We start from the raw sequence: 24,397 nt of genomic DNA, 5'->3' as shown, positions 1-24,397 counted from the left end.
AGACTCCCTGCACACCCAGCGCTCTTTACTTGCCTTTTATTAACCCTATAAATACATCTCATAAAGCTAAGTTGACTTGGAATTTATAACAGTATGATGAAAACTGTTGCACTCCAAGTTGGGAAGGGGAGAGGAAAATGTTCATGTATACGTGAGAATTGTACTCAAAGAGTTGATTACACCTTTGCATACACCTTTTAAGGGAAAACTTTAAATCTGAGAAGCAACAGGCAGTGTTCTACATTTCCTGATATGATATCATAGGAAGCTATATAGGAAGCATGAGGATTTATGGGAAGAATTGCCATTCCAGGGGAGTTTGAGCTTCAGGTTACTTAGGGTGCTTTTCTACTGTCCTGGTGAAATGGGCTCAGTGTTCCCCAGTAGGCTGCTTTTTCTTCACATTTTCTACCATCTCTGAAATAGTTTTGGAGACTCTATGAGCTAGTTACATTGGTGGTGACTTCTCAGAACAGAAAAACCCTGGTGGTGCTACTTCCCTGTGAAGTAGTTTGGCAGAAGTTCATTTGGAATTCACAATGTACAACTGATGCTTACATTATTCTTTCCAATACTGAGTCTTTGAACTTTATTATCTTGTGTGATGTGCCTTCATTCAATTTTGTGTAATCCCCCTCCCTGAAATTCTGTCTTCAGGGACAGAATTGTTGTATAGCCTAAGATGTTGTGTCATCATCTCCTCTAAGTTCCATTGTAACAGTTAGGAAATTCCAGTTATTAAGCTTGGAATCTTAAATACTGCAAAGAACTTGCAAAGTTCCTCTATACGGGAGTAAATTTCAGCAGATTCCCTCTTATATACAGGTGTTGGGTTCCTCATGATTTTTACCTAAAGCAGTTTCATCTGTGTATCTCTCCAAGAGGCTTACCTGACCAACTGTCATTTTATTTGGAATTCTGGGACAGCTCTCAGCTCACTTTAAAGCTGTGTCAATCTTCAGGTGCTGTTATTTCTTGATCCTCTTTTATATGAAACTGATTCCCTTTGATACCTATCTGGCATTTTTATATATAGTTTTATTTTCTTTTTGTGTCACTCTCTGGCAAAAAATGTTTTATATTCTGTATGTTTTTCCCACTATAGTACTCCTTTCAGCCCTTACAAACCTTTTTTTCTGTTCTTATGCATATTATAGAAACAATGTCATACACAATTTCAGTCTACCCCTTTTTTCTCTTATCATTGTTACACACTTTTAACTTCATTTACTCCTATGTACCATTTTGTGTGTGTGAGTATATTTGTTCCTTAACCCTTTGAATACTTTTTGGAGTTAGACATTTTTATAATGGTATTTTGCTGTCGTGCTCTGTACTGTCCTCTGGGTCATACATTAATGTCCAGAACCAATTTTCATTCTTCTTTTTTATCTTCTTCCTTCATTTCTTCATCCCATTTGTTTTTACCCCAAAAGTTTATGATTTTCTCCAATTCAACATCCATACTTCAAAATCTTCCACCTGTAAGATATACAAAAATAATCAGGCTATTTTTGATCTAGCAACTTAATCATGTCTAGCTTTTTGCCAAATCTGATTGATTCCTTTTTAATTTTTCTCTTTTTCTTATATTGTGTGCAAATTCTTCTTATAATCCCATGCTATACTTGAGTTGTTCCTTACTCCTTAGAATTTATATCAAATAAACTGAAAGATGTGATCATTAACTCTACTTTTGCATTTATGTTGTTTAATTTGGATTAACATTTAGTCAAAATTGTCTCTGTAATGCTCATAACAGTAGGCGTTACCTAGTGTATGTTTCAAATGTAAATCTTTTTTCCTTGCATCTTATGGTATTGTCATTTAAAAACTTAAGACTTTTACAACACTCTGGTATCTTCACAATGTAGAACTGATGTGTTCATTCCAGGTATGACATCAGGTACGCTTTTGGCTAAATCATGGTAAAGTCATTTCTTAAGGTCAGTAAAAGAAAAAAAAATGCTGAAAAAGTGTAGCTCAGTATCTCGAAAATTTATAGACACAAGTCTAAGAACCAGTCAACTAATGCACATGGATTCTGTGCATGGTTAAATGTGCAGTCATGCAGGACTGAAGTCATGCATGTTAATTCTTTATGTTTTTGTTCTGGTAACAAATCTTGCTCATGTCCAGATGAAAGCGGATTTCTTATGCATTACATAAGAAATATTTTATCAACAGTGACTGCTGAATGCTGCCTTAAGGTCTTTGATCAACACGTATTAAAATTCTAGAAAGAATCTTCTTAAAGATAATTATTAACAAATAGTAATTTTGTACATGTGTTAACAGAGAGTCTTCGAGGGCAGTTTAGCAGTCTAGAAGGTCTTTTAGCAACAACTTCTAAGTAAGCACCATATTTTGCATTTAGTAAGGGACTGTCTGACATCTTTCTAGGATGCTGTTCTACTAGTATGCTTCTGTCACAACTTTAAAAACAAGGATGCTGAGAGGAAAAGCAAAATTTGCAGAGAGTTTTAAGCGATTATATAAGGTTTAGGTATGTATCTGCATGTTCCACACATTGACCCCTAGGGAACTAGAGATTTACTTAACCTCTTGCCTTACAAGAAACTTTCCAAATACAGCTGAGAAAAACAGCAGGTTACTTTGTGGAAAAGTCTTATATTTCATTATTATAAAGTCTGTTCAGAAGATTACAAATTCTGAAACAAAACCTCTTCACTACAAAAATTCTCTGTGGGAGACTAATAGAGAATAAAGAACATTTTGTGAGAAAGAAAAATAAAGGCAAATTTAAATTTGTCTGTCATCCTAATTAAAAGCGGGCTGTGAATTCTAGAAAAGAATTAATATTAAAATATACTTTAAAAGTAAAATGATGTTAACAGGCTGCTGATAAGTTTAAAAAGAAAATACTGTATATCTACCACCTGTATTTTCTGCTTAGGTGAAACGATGTCCCATTAGGACCAAAAGTCACTTCCGTCTCAAGTTTAATAAACATTTTAACACTATAATATTCCTACTGCCTTGGAACGTCAAACTTTCCATTCTATACATTAACTACTCCTAATTTCACTGATGGATTAATGTAACTTTTCAATAGGTAACAACATACAATCGTAAATACAAGAATTATGAATCAGCCTGTTCTAGTGCAAAGTGTTCTAGTGCAACCCGACGACAGGGGCTTGGAACTTGGTGATCTTCAAGGTCCTTTCCAACACAAACCATTCTATGACTCTATGAAATGGGCAGCATTGCCAAGGTATGTCAGCCATTTACCAGTTTTATCTTACATCTTAATACAGGCAAAATCCCTTATATTTTTTCTTAGACTCTGATGCTTTGGAGTAATTGCTGTTGGAACATAAGCATTTTAGGGGATGATAATTACTACTGCATTCAGAAGATATCTTCCTATATCCTGTATCTTGTAGAAGATTGCATGAAAGAAAAATTGGCATTTTACTGATACTCATAAAAGAAGATAAGTTGTTATCTAGGGGAATCGTCTTTTACAGGTGATCACTCATTTTAAGATGTATTACAGTAGGATTCACCATTCTGTGTCCTGGACAGAGCCCATGTTCATATCTTTGTGAAAGACCTTATTAAGGCAGTAATGGAATGAGTCCTGTAAAATGTAATAGGGCCAAACCAAAGGCCTTTTCTTTATCCCTTCCCTTCCCTTCCCTTCCCTTCCCTTCCCTTCCCTTCCCTTCCCTTCCCTTCCCTTCCCTTCCCTTCCCTTCCCTTCCCTTCCCTTCCCTTCCCTTCCCTTCCCTTCCCTTCCCTTCCCTTCCCTTCCCTTCCCTTCCCTTCCCTTCCCTTCCCTTCCCTTCCCTTCCCTTCCCTTCCCTTCCCTCTCTTGGATGGTAGGATAGAGGCCCAAGATGGTGAAAAAAACTGCCACTGAATAGTTAACAGATAGTCACTTATCTTGTACCAAAAAGGTTTGATTTTTATAGCTATGTTTTTTTTTTTTTTTTTTTCTCTTAATTCCAAGCTTCTTCACAGAATACCTGGCATACAAATTTTTCTTTCATGGTAGCATATGGTAATTTCATCTTCACACAAATACCAACAGGTATCAGGTTCACATGATTCTCTGGGGCTAGCAGTTAAGAGGCACCTTCTTCTACTGCCAGTGTGTTCGTCCTCAGGACAGGCTTTGCTTGGACAAATCCCCAGAGTCTCATATGGCTCATGCACAGTCAAAGCTGTGCTCTTGTTCCCTTGCCTCCAATGTGCTCTTTGTGTGTTTCTGTTTCTAACTAGATGTGCATTAGAGTGTGATCTCCATGCTTATCCGAATGACAGCAAGACACCTATGCATGCAATCTTCAGTTATACTCAGAAGCAACAGGTACTTAGTGTTTTGTGAGACTGAGTGCTGATAGCAAAGTGCCAGCAAGTGGAGATGTGGCGAACAGCTCTGCGCTTCATTATCTCATGGAAGTGGTCTCTGCCTCCATCTTCCCCATTCTGCATATTCTATATAGCAGGAAAGAAGGACCTAGTTAATTCAAGAAGTAACTGCTCAGGCTACAGCTCAGACAGTGATCACTTGTCTTTGTGAATTCTCACAGAATTGTTTCTTGCATGATTTGGTATAGCTTGCCATTTACCCACATCGTCCGAGGAGAGGTAAGAGAGTAGCAATGACACACATACAGGCCTTGGGGAAACTCAGTCCTCTGGTGTTTGTAGCACCAGCAGCATGCACTGCTCTCACCTCGTCCTCTCTGCTGGGCATTCTCACTGCCAGCAGCATGCTGTTCTCCAGCCTACCTTCTCACCCTCTGACTCTCTGAGCATTTTTTACCCTTTGATAGCAATGTCCCTCTTTGCTACGGAGTCACTTTTTCTGCACCCTTTATCCTAATCAACTCCTCTATTTTTCACAGTCTTTCTCACATTTTCTCAATTTATTTTTTCCTACTGATGGACTTCCTCTTTCCCCTCCAACTAATCTTGTTTCATTTTTTTTCCTTTGCTGTGAAAAAAACATTGCCAAAGTGTCACCTCTAATCTTGTTTCCCATTTCTAGCATGTAATTTATTAATCCTCGCTCTCCCTTTTTTGCCTTGTACTGAGCAGCCTACATGCTAATACAGCTCAAGTTTTATTTTCAGATTGTCAAATAAATAATTTCACAAGTCTTAAGTGTAGGGGAAAAAAAATAAATAAAAAAATAAAAAAGAGCTTTGAAATAATGATCACCACTGTCTTTCTGCCAAGGCACTTGCTTTTAGATCTATACAAATCACTTTATTCAAGGATGATATAGCTGTCCCATATAAGTTAAATTAATCATTTGATAGGGTATTTAAGGAGCTAAGGTGAAAAGCCAGCCTTTATCTCATTGGTAAAGAACCACTACATAAAACCTTCATATTACTAAAATTCTGCTCTCTTAAAAATAATGAAACACTCTTAAATTTGTATTTTATTTTATTTTTATTTTTCGGGGGGGGCTGTCACTTTTTTTTTTTAGTAAGAGTTTTGAGTGGCTTCTTGCTTTGGTAAGGTCTTAGCCTTCGTCTAGCTCTCATGAACATTTTCACTGGTTCTGTAAGTCAAGAGGAAAGAGAAAGCCATCAGTTCTTTTGGAGCAGAGATGAATGAACATAAAATGTAGGCACTGATTTTTCTTTGTGCCAGGTCTGCTTTAAAGTGTAATATTATTTCTACTGATAAATGTTTTACCATTGCTGTGTTCAATGGAAAAGAATCTTTACTCCCCAGTTTAGCAACTACACTGTCCTCACAGAGCCTAAGATACTGCTTACGCCCTTCTTATTTTTCGGCATGTTTGTTATGACTTCAGTCTTTTTCATCAGATGTGCTAACTTTGCTATAGAGCAAAGTATAGAGCATGTGGTATAGATGCACTGTGACCTTTTCCAAATGAGCTATCTAGTGTATGCTTCTGTGACTGCAGGGTAGTTTCTTACACCACTACACCAATCTGGCAGCAGAAATGCAAGCAGATATTTAATGCAACTTTCAATAACAAATGTAGATCTATAATAGCAAGTTCTAAGATCTCCTAAGCCCTAGCCAGCCCTAAACCTGGTTCTTTGCCTAACAGCAGGATTTTCATCTCCCCACCTAGGTATCCGTGTTCCCAAACAATGTATGGATGGAGAATGCACAGAGAAAAGCCTGCTCAGGATATTGTTTGAGGTTTCTTTCTTACCCCAGAGTGTAACGAGGAGCCCAGCAGGTAGAACAGCAGCACTCACCCACTGCAGCTCTGTGGTCAGAGATGGCTGTCACCCCCTGCTTTAGGATTATCTGTGCTAAAGCTTTTCATGGAGTTCAGCAGTCAGTCAAGATTAGCCGTTTTGTAAACCTAGGTTGTGTTAGTTTTCATGAAATAAATGGGTTTAGAAAGCAAATGGTGTAAATATGACTCTATCACTGAGGCAATTAAGCAGCTATGCACACTTTGCATCTGTCACTGTCTAGCTTTTGCAGAAGTGCTAATATCACTGATGGGCAGCAGTGCAGCTGCATATGCAACAGCCATAGATGCGGGCAAATATTATGTCAGTTAAGCCCAATATTTTAAGTACCACTGGGAACATATAAAATATCTCTTGGTTGCTGGTTACCTCTAGGAACTTCATGAAATGTGTGTACATGATCCTTTGCATGCAGCTACGTGCTTACTCTGCCTTTGCTCAGGACAGCCCATGACAGATTCTAAATAATCCCTCCTGGAGTATAACGGATCACATGGCACTTGGAAATGATGCTATATGACAGACATATGATGCATTTGAATATGAGCAATCAGAAACTTGTGGACACTGCTATAGATGTTCTGCCTTTGGGAACAACAACAGTAACGAAGGCTGCTACTTAAAGGAAATTAAAATGTTCTCCAGTGCCAGAAAAGTAAAAATCAACAAACATCACAACCTAGTATATTATCTGCTGCATTAATGACATCTGCAAATAACTAAGCACTCAAATGCTCACTACCAATATCTGCTACCTCCTTGCAAATGTGACAGTTTTCTCTGCCAGTGTTTCTCAAGCTACCATGAGTTGCATTCATATTCCATATGGATGCGTATTTTTTCTTTGTTTTTCTTTGACATTAATGCGCTGGCAGAGATTTCTAAGTAGTAAAGGAAGGAAATTAACTTACATTTGCTGGCTTGCTAAAGTAAATTAGCTACACTTTTGACTTTCTGTGGTTTTATTCTGAATGGAAGAAGCAATAAAAATGAAATAAGGCTAATCACTGTTGTTCCATGGTTTTCTCTGTGGTGTGTTAAGAGGAGAAGAACCCATAACGAAAACCCATGAGTTCATATCTGCTTAAAACAGGTCTCTAATTAGCTTCTATAATCGATCTTTCTGCTCTAGCAGGTGAACCAGGTAATTATCTTGTTTATACTCTAGGTGAGTCACAAAATGCTAGATAGCTTTCTCTGTATCTTTAAAAGATAATGCATTGTAACAAGTGTTCCCAATATGAATGAACTACTGTCATAACCCATACCATCTGTTTCACATGCAGCAATGTGAGATCTCATTTTATTCTTTGTTACAAAGAGCTTCAGACATCAAAGAGATGTCCCTTTGACCACTGTCTCAATCAAAGGATTTTACCTAGACAAACCTTTACTTCCCATTATGATTTCAGTGCTGCAGCATATCAGGTGTTTCCTGGCATGAAGAGGAGGGATCCAGTCACCAGTGCTTTTTCTAAGGGCCAAATCTCACCACTATTCACTTCCCATGGGCCTTTTGAGTAGCACAGAAACTCCAAACTCACTGGTTAATTAGGGGTTAGTTACTTAGGGCCCAAGGCTTTGCAGACAGACTGTGGCACACTATACAATGTATGGCTTTTATTCAGTGTGATGTGGCTATCTGTCACCTTCTAGATGGTAGAGATATATTGGTTAAATACATGGTTAGAATTAATTAACTTACATAGCACTATCTCAGTATGCTTAATTGCTCATAGAAAATCCCTGAATCTCACCTGTTTTGTGTGTTCTCTATTTTCAAGTTATTCAGTCTGTGCTCTGTTTACATAATATAGATATTTCTCTTTCTTGTAGGTTGTCTTATAGTAAGCTCTACGAAGTACACAAAGGAATAATCCCTTCTGGCAACCTTCAAAGGGTCACAGCCATATTTGAGGCCTATGACTACTAGCACTAATAATGGTATATTTGCAAAGAATAGACATAGAGTGCAGTTCTTCCTAGTATAATGTGGAAGTGCTTCTCATTTTTGTACTAGCGAAGAGGCTTCTCGCTTATGTTGAATGGCTGAAATATGAGACTACATATTTTCTGTAATCATTAAAACAATGGTGTTCCAGCTTCTCCCCAAGCTAAACATAATCCTGTCATGGGCATGCCCCTTTTCCACTTCTCCTTGGTAGCTGAATTTAAAATTCCCATAAATAAGGTCTTTTTTTTTTCATTTTTTTTCATAGACTTGTCCCTAGCAAATTTAGTTTCAAGGTCTTTTATTTCTGTTTCTAAAGTAATTATCCTCTGGGCCTCTTCCTTTCTTCCTGGTATGATGCTAGACTAATTATTCTTCTCCTAATGAATGCCTGAAATGGATCCCATATGGTGGCATATGTGCCTTCAGATGGAAGCTTCGTTTGAATAAAATAAGGAAATTCTTCTCTTGGGGCTTTCTTAAATTTTTCATTCTGTAACAATGATGAGTGAAATCTGTGTCTTGGGGATAGAAGCAGCCAACTTGCTTTCTGTTACACTTAGAGCTTTCTCTAAACTGGAGATTTCCATGACACTCTCTCTCTTGCACAATGGCCATTTGTAGCTATGAACTTTTACACTACGTTGACACAAAGAATTCTTGAATGAGTCGAAGCCTCATTACATTTGATCTGAAAGCCATTTTTGTTCCCTCAAAAATTATTCTGTATACCAGCATTTCCCTTAAAGAATTTCTTTGTCACCTTTCTCCTGATGTACCCTGCAGCATGCATTGGCTTTTTTATTGCTTAGGACTCAAGCCACACAGTAACTTTTCTACACAATTACCTAAGAAATACAAGATTAATCCCAGTTTATTTCTTCGTGAAAGATGACTTGAACCATGTTTCCCAGTGTCGTGGTTTAACCCGACCGGCAGCTAAACACCACGCAGCCGTTCGCTCACCCTCCCCCCTCCCTCTCTGGGACGGGGGAGAGAAATGGAAAGTGAAGCCCGTGAGTTGAGATAAAGACAGTTTAATAAGACAGGAAAAAAAATAACAAAATAATAATAACAATAATAATAATGATGATACAATGGTGATAATACGAAAGTAATAATAGTATGTACAAACAAGTGATGCACAATGCAATTGCTCACCACCCGCTGACCGATGCCCAGCCTAACCCCGAGCAGTCCGGCCCCCTCCCCCCGGCTAGCCACCCCTATATATTGTTTAGCATGACGTCAGATGGTATGGAATACCCCTTTGGCTAGTTTGGGTCACCTGTCCTGGGTCTGTCCCCTCCCAGCTCTTACTGCACCCCCCAGCCTGCCCGTTGGCAGGACAGAGCAAAGGCTGAGATGTCCTTGGCTTAGTATAAGCACTGCTCTGCAACAATTAAAGCATCGGGGTGTTATCAGCACTCTTCTCATTCTAAGCCAAAACACAGCATTCCACCAGCTACTAGGAAGAAAATTAATTCTGTGCTAACTGAAACCAGGACACCCAGCAGAATTCTTTACCGAATTACCATGTGTTCTATGGTGCATGCCAATCTTGGTGCCTTCATAAGAGCAAATATATTAAACATATAAGTGTAAAAGGAAGGTTCTGAGGTCTCAGCATTGTAAGGCCTGCACTGGCACTGACAGCGGCAGAAAGGGCAGTTGATACCTATTTTTATAACTGTGGTGTGAGTTTGAATTCCAGTCACCATCCAAACTGTTAACAAATGTGTTAGTAACAATAATAATTTTTTGTTGTTGTTGCTTAAGATGCATAATTTTTCTATAGATTTAATCCTTCCTTCCGTCCTTCCTTCCTTCCTTCCTTCCTTCCTTCCTTCCTTCCTTCCTTCCTTCCTTCCTTCCTTCCTTCCTTCCTTCCTTCCTTCTTTCTTTTTTTCTTTTTCTTTTCCTGTATCACTTAATGCTTTATTTATGCAAATCTCTGAGATGGCATTTTGTTCTTAAACTGAACATATTTTTACATATTTTATTTATACATATACATGTCCGGTCTAAACCTCCCCTGGCACAACTTGAGACCATTTCCTTGCATCATATTGCAGAAAAGAGAACAACACCTCCTTGCTGCAACCTCCTTTCAGGTAACAGGGTGATGAGGGCTCCCCTCAGCTCCAGACTGAACAGCCCCAGTTCCCTCAGCTGCTCCTCATCTTGTTTTCTTGTCCCTTTGCCAGCTTTGTTGCTCTTCTCTGCATACGCTCAAGCAACTCAGTGTCCTTGCAGTGAGGGGCCCAAAACTGAACACAGTACTTGAGGTGTGGTCTCACCAGTGCTGAGTACAGGGGGATGGTCCCTCCCCTAGCCTCACTGGCCACACTACTTGTGATGCAGGCCAGGATGCCACTGGCCTTCTTGGCCACCTGGGCACACTGCTGGCTCACATTCAGCTGCTGCCGACCAGCACCCCCAGGTCCCTTTCCGTTGGGCATCTTTCCAGTTGCTCTTCCCCAGGTCTGTATGGCTGCATCGGGTTGTTATGACCCAAGTAAGCACCCAGGCTGGATGCCATGCCACTGGACTCGGCCCATTGATGTAGCCTATGCAGATCCCTCTGCAGAGCCTTCCTACCCTCAAGCAGCTCATCAGCCCCTCCTAACTTGGTGTGGCCTGCAAATTAATGGCCTGAATCAGTCTGAAACAGGGCAGTGGTTTGGTACTGCTGCATAAAGCTGTGCCATAACTGAGGTATTTGTAGAGAAGTAAAAGTGAAATGCTGTTTAAAAAAACACTGGTTCTGCATAAACTGATTTTAGTAGTGTAGCACTTGAATCATACTAATTGCTTGTGAAAACATAATCATTTTATCTTGTGTATGTATTTGTTCTTGGTGTCAGAGACACAATGGGGAAATACTGTATTGATTTTTGTTAGAACATTTGATCCCAAGTTGATAAAGAAAAGGACAGTAACTAACTGTGCCACTATTAATATTGAGCACTACTTGGATGTAAAAAAATCCAAGCAATGTACCTCCAGCAATGTATGAACCCGCAATCAGGGAGAATGTTAGAATATGAAAAAATGCCTGGTTTTAAGACATACTACAAGGTCTTAGATTCTGTTTAAATGGAAGGAGTGTTTGCCTCTGGGTGGTCTCATCCTGAGAATATCAAGCCAACAGCTTTGCAAAACACATACTGTACTTCTGTGAATAAGCTTATTTCTGACTTGCTGTCATTTTCTTGTTTTGTTTTCTCGTCTATGAATGAATAATTGTTAGCATTCCAATAACCCAGCTCAAGCTTGAAAAAAAAAAAAAAAAAAGCCAAACAGATCTTAGCTCCTCTAACAATCTGTAAGCTTGCACATTCTTGTAAGGCATAATACTTGGTTTGGATTTGTTCTACTTTGCTCCATTTTTTCCTATTCTGTACAGAATTTTCTGATTTACTTGTGAAGATTTCTAACAGACCAAACCTGGAAGAGTCCCCTGTGATCTGTTCAATAGCTTGTGTCCTCTACCTGACTTTGAATCACTTGCTACAAATAACCAAGGGAACATAAACCATTTTAGGGGATAATAATTTATCTTTTGCAGAACAGTTGGTTTCTTTTCTTTCACTAGCTCAATGCAGTGACCATACAGAATACTTAATTCATAGTTCAGACAGCAGTTTCTTGTTTAGCTTTCTTATTAAAGTCACAGCGTTATTTTCTGACAGGGCAGTATTTGCACAGAGAAGCTTGATGAAAGGGCAGTAATCAACAGGGTTAGGGGAAAGGGTCATTTCTTATCCATATCACAATGCTAGTTGCTTTCTACACTGGAAGTTGATACCAAACTCCCTTTTCAACAAGATATACTGCTGAAGGTAATAACTCTGGGAATCTGGGATGCAGTAGCTTTTCTTAGAAAAACAAAGCCAAAGTTTTCAATGTTGGTTACTTATAATTAGGCCCCTAAATTCATTGTTAAGTACCCAAAACAAATTGCTATGATGATGAGAAATTCCACTTACCCACAAATCTAATTTTGACAATGCGAGCTGCGAGTACTCAGAGCGTTGCAGAAGCAGACCACTCTGATCTTTGTAATCAGATATGGCATTTTGTCTCTACTTAAATCTATCCAGGAGCTATGTTTCAGGAATATCATTCTGGCAATATCAACTGCAGGACACTGTCATTTTCTTGACAATACTAGAAACTTTCTCTTCTTTTCCCAAGATAGAGTTTTGTTCACTCATTGAGCCGTAGAGTCAGGAATTTCAGTAGCTAGCTTCACCAAGTGGACGGGTGCAAACTCAGCAATACACCCATGCTTCACAGTCCCAGTTCTGACCCAACATTTGGGGGGTCAGAATTAGGGAGCTATAAAGGCATTCAAAGTGCACCTAGATGTCCTGAATATGTAAATAGTTAAGCATAATATAAACTAGAGAGCTAGAGTCCATTGCCTTTCAGCAGGAGCTAATTGCCTAATCTACTCTATCAGTTTTGAAAGTGCTGTGAGGGCAAGAATTAGAAGAGGTATCTGGATATTCATACTGCTGATACATCTGATACTGCAGGAGAAAATTTCAAAAGCCAACCAGTCAAGTTCTCTTGAAAGCTAGTTACTAGTTTGAGCCTTCAGCCTCCCATCAGGAACATACAGTAGTTACTTAACTAAGTCTCTTCATATGAAATTGGCATAACTTTGCTGCTGGATAGAAAATATCTACCATTCAGACTAAGCTTATTTCCTAGCACATGAGAAGGGTACATCTGCCATCATTATATACCTAAATCCCTTTAGGAGTCTTGACCTTTGTGCTATCATCAAAACCCAAAGGCCTATGTATTGGAATTGCTTTGCCCACTGCAGGTGTGGTATGTCACTGAGGGGGTATGTCACTACAGGTGTGGTATGTCTCCTGCATCTAATAAAGCTCCAATACAATATGACAAAGACAAAAAGAAGAACTTCCACGAATTTGCTGTTTTTATTTTCTAATGTCCTGGGTGTTATAAGCCCAGGAAGAGAAAATAATGAAGGCTGTCCTAATGTTTACCAATTCCACTTCACTTATTAGTAATCTAATACAGGAACATAATTATACTGTACTAATAATTCTGCAATGTCATGAGCTCTTTTACAGCTCTGTAGCTGTAATATAGTCTTTTAAATTTTACTATTTCTTTCCCTTAACTGGTCATCTGGTGTGTGTTGTCACCTGGTAAGAAGCATACAAAGAAGTAAGAATTTTGAAAAGTTCCAAGCAGAGCTCTCAAGCACCCTTTCAGATTTTCTGTCTGACACTTTATATTTAAAAATTAATCTAGAGCACCCCCACAAAAAAATCTATTTTACTTGTTTAACAAAATGGAATATTGATTTGCCAAAGCCTAAACAAAGCAGCCTACATGATTCATTGATCAAGAATTTGGGCTCAGTCCATGTGATCATTAACTTCTTTGTCAGATGCATTCATTTATTCATAAGCTTTGTTTATGGCAGGCCTCTTTTACAGGCTTGTTTCAAAATAACAAAACCCAAATGCCTTGTCTACCTTCCATATCACTGAATACAGAAGACAAAACAGAAGGTGCTATTAGCTTCAAAGATTTCATGAGCCTTTTGAAGAATCTGGGAACTCTGGAGGCTTTCATATAAGTCCAGGCTTCAGTATGATTTTGGAACTGTATATCATGAGTATAACATTCTCCAAAGAAAGAAACCCCTTGTGCTGCCATGTGGGGAACCTACAAAATTTGAGGAAGTCAGTAGCTGAACTATCAGGAGCTCCAGATACCTTTGTGACATTTTTCAGGAAATGCTGGTTGCATGACCTAAAGCCACTTTTTTTCAATGGACAACTGTTGCAATAAAATGCTTGCTGGAAACTTCAGATGCACAGTTTAAAGGATTATAAAACAAGATCAGGTTAAAACCTATGGCTTAATCACAAATCAAAAACTTTCAGCTGTTTCTCAGTACATTCTGTCTGGTTTAAAGCAATCAAGGCAACAATAGGCAAAAGAGTTCTGAATTCTCTTTTTTTGGAATGTGGCACTGTTTTAAGTTCCAGACTTCACTGTGCTGTATAGCTTAATAGTAGGCAGGAGATACTAACAATGAAAAATGAGTCCTTATAATCAATAGCTGAGTATTTGCTGCACTTCATTAATCCTGTATCAAAGAGTAACATCATAGTCATGAAGAAGTTATTACAGGGTAACGTAGGGTATGAGCTTACATGGAGTTAAACACTCTGTGGTAACTGACAGGGTTCAGCATCTTCCCTGAAACACACACAAGTTAGGTGACCCCTCAGCGGAAGATGGATAAGCTCTACTGCCTCTGCCGTGAGGTGCTGTGGGTTAAAAGCGTGCTCAGAGACAGTTACCTCAAAAGAGCTGGCATGTTCACTCACTTAGCTTGTCGTAATTTTGCTGTAAGCCTATCTCCGTAGTGTGCAGCTGTCAACCTTTTAACATCAAAAATGAAAATAGTGGGAAAAGAAGATGAAACAGTTTGTGATTTTTTTAGTCTTGTTGAAAGAAAGAATAAAGTAGTCTCACTCTCAGTAATTTATACAACTGAAGTCTAATTTGCATGTTGTATGGGCTATAATGCAATCTGGAATGCATTCTGACTTTGGGAGCCTGGTAATCTTTGTGGATGTGGAATTAAGTCTTTCCATGTTTCCACTAATTCTTGCAAGGAGTGTAATGGAAATCCCACTATCTGAATCAGGACATTACAGAATAAATAGCATGAAGCACTACTGCAGTAAGAAATACTCTGAAGCTTCTCCACAAATTTTATGCACTGGGTTTTGGATTAAACGTGTACATAGCTGGTACATAGATGTGGTGACACGAACAGAGAATTTACTAGCTTGGTTTTAATATATTTGTGTAGAAGCAATGAACTTTATCCTAATCAAACTTAGTATGGCTTCTAAGTCAAAATTGCTGATTAAAGAGCAGTTAATTAAGAGCGGAGTGTCCTTCCATGCTGGGCATCCATCTGAAACCTCAGTGCCACATTCTCTCTCAGAAAATACTGGGGCCTGCTCTTTAAAAATGGTAAACTCATACATATCTCCTGCTAAATGCAAGCTCAGTCAGGCTGATTACACCATACTCTTTATCAGATATAGGCTGATTTTAGACCTGAGTCTGGCATAAGTGCTGATTTTGTGCCGACAATGAAGCAAAAAGCAGTCTCACAGTTTGCCCGAAGCAAAGTTCATGCACAGTCTGCTCTATTATCGATACAAGTCACAAACCTTTTGTGCAGTGAGATCACATTTCAAATATTTTTATGCTTTGCAACATTGATTTGATTTAACTTTTTTTCTTAAATTCAGACTCTATTTATTTTTGGACAGAGACAGTCATTTATTATATGCAAAAAATAGGACCATGAATATGTACAATGTATTCTCTGCATATACAAAATTTATACACACATATCTGCTAGCGCAGGCTCAGAGAACAGAAAAAAGAAATTAAAACATTTGCTTAATACTAATATTACATATGTATATATACATTTTTCTGTTTGCAAAACATTTGCATTATGTTTTCTTTCAGTTATAGACTGAATTTTTACCACAAGGAATAGGCTGTAAACGGATGCACAATAGCTGGCTGCAATGGATAATTTCATTTAGGCACGGAATTACAAAGTAGCAATTTTTAACTTCAACTAGATTACACATTTACTAAACCTTCCATAAATTCATCATTTGGCTGAGTCACATTGAGAATTGTTTTAAATAAATCTATGTGAAAATTAAATTTAAGTTGAAAAGTAGCAGGAAAAAGATGTATAGTAAGTACTTCATTTGTTGTAATAGGACTGTTTGGAAGGAATACAAATGCACTTCAAATTGTAAAGAGCATAATTATTTTTCTCCAGAAGCTGAATGAAATAGAGCAGCTTCTGCCTATATAATATTTGATATGAATTATCCTCATAAAATTCAAGTTGTGTTTTTTAAATTAACTCTTTTCTTGGTGTAAAGTAAGTTTCCAAATGACTTCTCCACTTCTTTGTTTTATTATAATGGCCAAAAACCCCATAGGAATTGTTTTAGCTGAGTGGGCCTATAGTTTAGCTTCTCCATCACACTTCTTTTGGCTGTGGACGCTAACAGATGTTTCACAGAAATTTCAAAAACCTATTTATTAACAAAATGTCAGGGGGAGTCAAAAAGGGAATGGGCAAAACCCTAAACCTGAAAGGACTTTAAAGAGGTCACCTAGTCCATCGCTCTGCCCTGAATTATTGATCCACTGAGAGGAAATTTCATTCTGACCCTAACACAAAATCCTACTCCTGGGGTCTTTTTCTTTTTCTCTTATCTAAGAGAACTGTAGATGTGCATGTTATCCATATAATGTCTAATCCTTTACAAATCCTATACAGGATTAGTGTATTGTAGATGACTGCAAAAAATCTGGAGTGCCATGTCATAATTTATTGCTAATAGATGACTGCTGGGATTCTGAGACATTTTGTATCACTTGGGTTTGGTCAGGAACATCAGCAGGAAGGAGGGTATCATTCCAGACAGCCATCCATCAAGTGACGCTTAGGGGCTGTTAAGAAACAACGTCAGAACTGCTAACTTTAATGACTCTATGTCCTTTCCCAGACAGCCTATGAAACTTGTTCTGACAAGAAATGATTAAGGACTCCCACAAAAAAAATACTGGGGAAAAAAAAAAAAAAACAAGTCTTAAAAGAGAGGTTTTTAAGAGAAGAGAGAGGGGGGCCAGTCTTTGCCACACAGTGGTGCACTGAACAACTGTGCAGGAGCTGGTTCCAGAACGTAAAGCAGTATGTTTACATCAACATGGTGCTGGGCTGCCTAATGTGTGCTGCTGAGAGGCAGATGGTCTCAGCTCAGAGCTAACTCTGTGCTATCACAGCAATTCGCCGGTCGGAGTTTGAACTAGCATCCTCCACAGTGCTGCACAGTGCTGTACGACAGCACCAGCTCAGGTGAATGCTTCTTCATCTGCCCCTTGGCTCTCTGTGAAGTTTGCACGAGGGAACCAGAATAACGAATTAAGGTTATCTGGAAAAGCTATCCCTACTTGGTCTACCAGCTCCCTCCCAATGCTTAAATCAGTGTTTACACACCTCCCCTCCAATTTTCTTTCCTTTTTTTTTTTTTCTTTTTATCTTTAAAGATTTATGCCCAAAGCCAAGTGCCAAATAAGAATACTTTCATTCTAAAAATGTTTTTTTGGATTGACCATGCACAGACTTCTGTATGAAGTTTAACCTGCAGGGTAAAAGTGATAAATATCCTATGTATCGTAGCCCAGGGCATGATCTAAAAATGAAAAAATGTACATTCCCCTCCAAGGAGCGCTAATAGCCAGGGGTATGCACTGCACAAGGGAGACACAGATGTAGTCAGTTACAGTCTGTGTAACCACGATGCTGTATCATGAATGACGACGGGCAGCTAGGCTGTATGTTAATAAACTGTTTGCTTTTGTGGGTTTGAAATGCACTACCTTTCCAATTCACTGACCTTCCTTTTATTACTATAAGAAAGTTTAAACATGAATTTTTGTTTTACCGTGTCTGTCACTCATAATTTTGTATAATTCCATCATCTTCACCTTCCTTTATCACAATTATGTTATTTACCCTTTTTGAGACAATTCTGATCTCAGTGCCTATGGATAATAACATTTCTGTGGTTGGATACAATTTTAATTAAATATTGTTCAGGTTCTTTTCTTAAAAGAGACGAGACTAAACTCTTCAGAGACTTTGGTTTAAAAATAAAATTGTGCCAAAGAAAATGTATGTATGTATTAAATGCCTACTTTATAAAATAAGTTACTGCTTTTGGAAAAGAAACAAATGCAAATTCTAGTTACTGTGCTTGAAAGAGGTGACAAGAAGAAGTGCCAGCATCTTGGCTCGTGTTTCTGCTTTATTGTCAGAAATTGTTAGTTACATTTGAAAATTATGGATCTCTCTCATTGTGAAAGTTGTGTCTGCCAGTTGGTGCCTGTACACTACAGTGGGTTTACCCAATTAGCAGAATTTCCCATGCAGGACCCAGAATAGCTGTGCATGCATCCTAAACGTTACCACAGCTGAGGTTCATCCTGGGACTCTGGTGGTCTGGAAACAACAGCTTTTCCAGGTGAACTAAATGCAAGAGAAGCTGTACAAAGCATGCCCCGGTGGAAGTCAGCCTTGGCACGTCTAATCTAGCTGTATTTGCGTATACTTCTCTCTGACAGACATAGTCTGCCTGAATCATAAGCAAACTGTGCAGCAGGCAGAACAGTATTTTTAACTCCTGACCACTCATAAAATGAAACAGGTCATGGAAACAATGACATGTAAGTGCTGTTTGTAATCTTCATCATTGCCCATCTCAAGCTATTTGCACCTCTCTTCTGCCACTCACCCATATGTAACTCACCTTATGCAGAGCTGTAGCATATTCAAGCCACATCTGAGGCTCACATGAAGATGATGGGAGGGCCACCAGGTAACTGCTTTATGGATTAACATCTGAGGGATTTAAGAGACTGATTGCATGTATGAGTTCAAAGTAAAAGAAGAGGCATGAATGGAGAAACAGCATTCCCGAGAAAACACAAGCAACTGCAGTTCTCTGTCTGGGCTTCAAGCGGCAGTAACCTAGTGTTTGCTAAGTACGCCAGCAATAATACAGGGCCATAGACCTTTCCATATCTTTTTGCCTTGTTGCTGTATATAGATTCCTGCACTTTTCTAGTGCAGGTAAGCAGACATAGCACATTCTAATTGAGCAACAATCTAGAGAATATACTAAACTTCAGGTAAAAGGTATTATGGTAGAACCTATTAGAGAATAATATATATAATAAGAATGAAGCGTCTGTCACCTTTATAAGTAGATTGACAGAATGTAATTACTAAAAAAAAAATTTAAAAATAGGTTAAAAAAGAAAAAGAACTTTTCCTTAGCTGTAGCTAGCAATTCACATATTCTCCTTTCCTTTAAGAATCAGGTAGGTTTTGTAGGTAAATTTTTGTTTCTATAGTAGGCAGTGGAAATGATCACTTTATATATACAGAGAAACAAAGTCACTGTAGCCCTCCTAATCAGGGTTTTGATGATCTACAGATCATGGCAGGCACTGCTTTATTAATTAGTCCCAAGTTAACACAAACAGCTTTGTTCACAGAACCATTCCAATAACAAGTAAGTGCTGGGAAACTGCTAAACTTAATCAATATCTGTCACTTATTTTAAAGGCTTGAGGAGCATCCAAATATGCTTAAATTAATTTGAAAAAATGTGATTAATTTTATTTTAATTGATTGTAAACTCTGCAAGGCAGTCATATTTGAAACATTTATTTTTAAATATTTTGTCTTTAAAATTAATTTCTATTTTATCAAAAGGAGTATAAAAGGCTTATGTAGTTGAACTTGAAATGATGTATTTTTGTATTGTGCATGAGTCTTCAAAATTACTTTTTTTTCTTCTTTAAAATATATATTTAGCTCCGATATTTAGGTTCTTAAAAAATGTCTCTATTTTTTTCCTTTAAAAAGAGATACAATAGACTTTTTTAATGAGGATAAATATAAAATAGGATATGAAGCATTTTGGTTAACTAAATGGCATATAATGCAATTACTATGTAATTTATTATTCTGGGAGGGGGGGAAAGGTTTTTTGCTGCTCAAAAACATTTCCCTTTTATTCTTCCCTAATTTTTCTCTTGAATAGTTTTGTGGGTAAACCATTCATTATTCACCCACATCTAGATGCTCTGAAAATAAGCTAGGATCCCCATTTTAAATAGATCTCTGTTGTTCTATACTTCTCATTAGTGAACAATTGTGTTTGTTATATTCCGAGGAGTCAATGTTAAGTTTTATATGCCCCACGTCTCATTTTATCTAAAATGTGGGCTCTAAATGAGCACTTCCATTTGTGGCATCTGTTGTGTTTCCCACTCCAGCCACCCTGTATGTCCCTCCTGCTGGGAGAACCTGAGCTGACACAGTTGCTGCTGGCAGTGTCACTGTCTGCTTTTCATCCAGAAAAATGAGTTCTGTGTCTTAAACACCCTAAAGGAGGCTGAATTGGATGTTTTGTGTCATTCTGCATTTTACTCAACCAGCAAAGGTTTTTCCTTCTCTATTCCCTTCATACTAGCAAGAATGTTACTCAATAGCAGTATTTCAGAAAAGCTCTCATGGGAAACAGGGTGAATGAGATCAATGAAAAATTGCAAAACTCTGGGATCCAGCATTCTAGAAGCATTGATTTTACAAGGAAAATGATAAGCTGAGTTACATGTCATTTTCAGCATTTTTTCCTGTTGTAAACTTTCTTATTTTCAAAGACTTAAGATAAAAAGGGCTTCTGGATGCATTGGATATATAACAAAATGAGGCTTTAGCAAAACAGATTGAACATTTTGGGGACCTGAAATGAATGTTATACTCCTGTGTATAACAGTGACCAAATTCCCTAACAATCCCTTATGAACTTACGGTAAAAATAGCACCTGCTAGGGAGTCAGCAGAAACAGTAAATGAATTTAAATGTTAGTATGTTTAAGTATAGATCTCAGCAAAACAATGATTACCTGCAGCTTTTGGAGATGTGCAAACCTTTATTGTGGTCAGACACTACTGACAGAAAACAGAATATCAAGGATTTTGTGTTATGCTCCTTTAGTGTCCTCTTGAGGACCCATGAATTTTAAAGCATCTTTGCTTTGTGAAAAAAAAATTGTTGAGCTGTCTGACCATAATTTGTTCAACATGTGCTCTGGTTGGGCATGCTTCCCACCTTTCACCCAACCACAGTCTGTTAAAGGATAGGGGTGATCAGTGTATTAACCACTTGGCTCTAGAAAGGTAGTAAGGAACTTCCATCAGCTGAGCTGCCATAAAGGGCCAGTGTGTACATATGTGCACTCCAGCCTGCCTCCCCAGGTAAAATGCAACAGCCTGTTCCTCTGCGGTTTCCCCTACCTTATATTAATTCAAAAGAAGAGAAGGCTATTAGCAAGCACATGAGCTGTTACTAACAGCTGAAAGATTCAGGAGGTGCACAGGAACTCCTTAGGCCAGTGTAGCTCAGTTAAATGAAACGTCTGAGCCCCATGGCTGGCGTTGGAAATCTATGTCTTTGGAAATGTGCTCACCCCACAACAAACAAACAAATAAACATCCTAACAACACAAAACAGAGTAAAGAAACTTAAGTTTCTCAGAGCTATTAAATGCTTTTGTTCTCTGTTCATTCAAGTTAATTTTAAGCAGCTTGGCTCATTTAAAAAGAATAAAATGAGATTGGAGGTTTGAGCTCTGATACACTTGACATATTTTGCTATGATAGGGATGTTTTGCTTCACAGAAGCTTAATTGCCCCACATGCAACACTGAGGATAGACTTTCCAGGTCAAGGTCAAGATCATAGATGGTGAACAAAAGAGCCTTTCTCTGAATTAGTTCTTGCCCTAAAGACAATAAAATATCTCTCTGGAGTCTATATGGGAATGCTATTGCAAAGATCAGCTTCTATTTTTTCTATTAGTAATAAAGAAAAAAAAACTGTTTCAGTACAAAATGCTCTATTTTAATTTCACGAGAACTCTAAAATGTAGTATTAGAGGAATACAAGAGTGGTAATCATTGGTAACTCTTTTTATCCAGTCCTCAGAACAAAGCACAGTGCAGGAGGTCTGTTTTGAATTAATTCCTGTGTTTTAGGGTATCTATATTTTTCCTCCCGTCCAGGAAAGTGTTCTAACTATGAGCTTAGACTGCAAAGGGGTGCACCTGCTCCCTAATTAGTATGTCATGCAAAATAAACTCTTTCCCTAAAAAGACTGAGAAAAATGCTCTCTTGCATACGTACAGATATACACATGGTGCAACATACAGTGGTGATGAAGCACTCTCTAGAAAGACAGATAAGGATTTAAATTTGAATTTCAATTCCCGGGATAGAAGAAGCTGTGAACTGAAGTACTCTACCTCTTCAGTGAGTAGTTTAGCTACTGAGATAAACGAGGGGAGAAGAGGAAACAGCTACTTTTTAGCCATCTGTTTAAAAGAAAGAATTTTTACATTTTTTTTTCCAAAAGAAACCCTGAAAGATGGTGAGCATTTCTCCCTACCTTAAGTCCACAGAAGGAGGTGTTATTTAAGACATAGCTGATCCTTCAGGTTTCTGAATGAGTACCTTAACTGGCCCTCTGTACATGCTTGCATTTGCATTCCAGTTCTTTATGTTCTCCATAAAAGCTAACCTGAAAAGGAAAAAGGAAAATCAAATTCTTTGTTCTGAATTCTTCATGAAAAAGGTTTGTTTTTGACTAATACTAATATGGAATGCGGTTAGGTGTCTTCTGGAAAGAAGATAACTCAAAGTCTTTTGAACATGATATGCTCACTACTGCAAATAAAAGTACAGACGTGATGGCTGATTCAGGACAAAAGTTCCTTTTCCATATTCAGTCCTAATTCTAAAGTTGCATGAATTTAGATGTTGCCCTGCACCTGCATAGAGCCCCAGTTACAGGGTCACTATACATATAGGATTACCCGAGTAAGACGATATAGTAAATTTATTCATTGTATATCTTCTTGTACAGCAAATTTTTATGACACCTAAGACTGAATCAGATGCTCTTTTGTCTCTTGATACAATTCCTTTAAATACCAGCAAACACAACGTTCACTGAGTAGCATATTTGTGTAAAATCTGGTATCATTATTGTCACAGAATAAAAATATCAACTAAAGTAATTGTATAGCCTTTGAATAAACACATGGCTTGCTATTTTCTCATATCACTTAGTATAATTGTTCATCCTCCTTAGCTAGAAGCAGAACATAAATGCTTATGAAGCCCTAATACAATCTTACTGAAAAAAATCTATTTACTCTCAGTTTGGTAACAGTGTTAAGTTATGAAAGTATAGAAAAAGAAGTTATATTTGGGCTAGACTGTCTTGAGAAGTAGCCGATGCCCCATCCCCAGAGGTGTTCAAGACCAGATTGGACAAGGCCCTGGGTGAAGTGGGTGAAATCCCTACCCAGAGCAGGGGGGGTTGGAACGAGATGGTTTTTAAGGTCTCTTCCAACCCAAACTGCATAGAACCCATTCTGTGGTTCTATGATAGATTGCCAAAAGCATCTTCCTGAAAATCCAGGAGAATTTATCCTTTCTAAGTATGGTTGGTGCTTGTGAAAAGGTAATGGGGTGTACAGAGTTGGAGCTAAAGTCATCTGTCATGTCCAGAAGGTCAGAGGGTTCCTCCTGATTGTCAATGCCAAACTGAAACCAAATGCTGAGACAAGCACAGTCTCTCACTGTCTGATGAGCTACTTGTTGGAGAACAGCATCCTCCCCCCCCCCCCCCCGCCACCACCACCAAACCACAGCAGGTTTTTTTTTTTCAAAGCACCATATAAATACCATCTAGAAGTGTTACTACAACTAACTTTATTCCTTTTTAACAGATGGAGAATCTTATGCATTTTATGGAAATAGCACAGCTATGACTTGCCATCAGTTCAGCCAGCAGTCAAGCAAAGAATGGAGCTCAGTTCTGCAGTCTGTCCAGGAATATATCTACTAGATTGCTTTACCCCTGAATGAGAAGTTTGCCTACATTTTCTTTCTAAGATTTGGTCTGGAAACAACTAGCAACTGCAGCAGTTTCTGGTAGATAATATTTTTGACTAGATTAGAGTCAATGACTTACAAACGAGAACCTTTTTTATTCCATAATAGAACAAAAGGCATTATTTCCTGAGAAACACAATCTGTGCATTTATCTATTTAGTGTGTTTACTTGGATTTTATATTTTGATAAAAGAGGCATTTCAATTTTATAGCATATCTACAGCATGGTATGTTGAATTCTCAAACTTTAATCATGTACTAGTTATGCTTTGTGTCTAGTTAAAGATGATAGATTTTAATAGTTTAGTATTAAAGGTCAAAGATTAAGTTACTATTGGTAGTTTCTTGGCACCATAAGACCTCTACCTATAGAAGAAACACTTTGAATTTTCACTGGAATCTTAATAACTTGTCCTAATGGTTGGAAGATTCACAGAAAATTAGTGCTAAATATTACTGAGAAAAAGCTGTTTACTTGGGAGGAAGTTTTCAAAGATACAAATTGAGAGACTGGCATCTCTGTTTCCCCTCCATTTCCCATTGTATTAATTGACATATAATCTCAAATGG

The 24,397-nt window shown here is 38.0% G+C and overlaps 2 long non-coding RNA genes across 4 annotated transcripts in view; both read right to left on the bottom strand.

The window, feature by feature from the left end:
• Positions 1–22,361, bottom strand: LOC116494008. Of its 2 annotated transcripts, none has more exons than XR_004253823.1 (3): positions 22,314–22,361; positions 18,603–18,694; positions 1–1,482 (listed from the first exon to the last, which is right to left on the bottom strand). It is a non-coding gene; the product is annotated as an uncharacterized LOC116494008 (long non-coding RNA). The 2 variants fall into 2 exon arrangements; XR_004253824.1 differs by having other exon boundaries at positions 18,603–18,711; positions 22,314–22,356.
• A 31-nt stretch (positions 22,362–22,392) lies between these two features.
• LOC116494010 overlaps positions 22,393–24,397 on the bottom strand; it is a 49,039-nt gene continuing 47,034 nt past the window's right edge. For both annotated transcript variants that reach the window (XR_004253827.1, XR_004253826.1), the window contains one exon: positions 22,393–22,445. This is a non-coding gene — a long non-coding RNA (uncharacterized LOC116494010). The remainder of the gene's footprint in view (positions 22,446–24,397) is intronic.

The sequence above is a fragment of the Aythya fuligula genome, chromosome 12, assembly GCF_009819795.1.
Source record: "Aythya fuligula isolate bAytFul2 chromosome 12, bAytFul2.pri, whole genome shotgun sequence".
In the NCBI taxonomy this organism is placed as follows: domain Eukaryota; kingdom Metazoa; phylum Chordata; class Aves; order Anseriformes; family Anatidae; genus Aythya; species Aythya fuligula.
The sequence above is the reverse complement of the archived record's forward strand: the minus strand, read 5'-3'. Positions and strand labels throughout refer to the sequence as shown.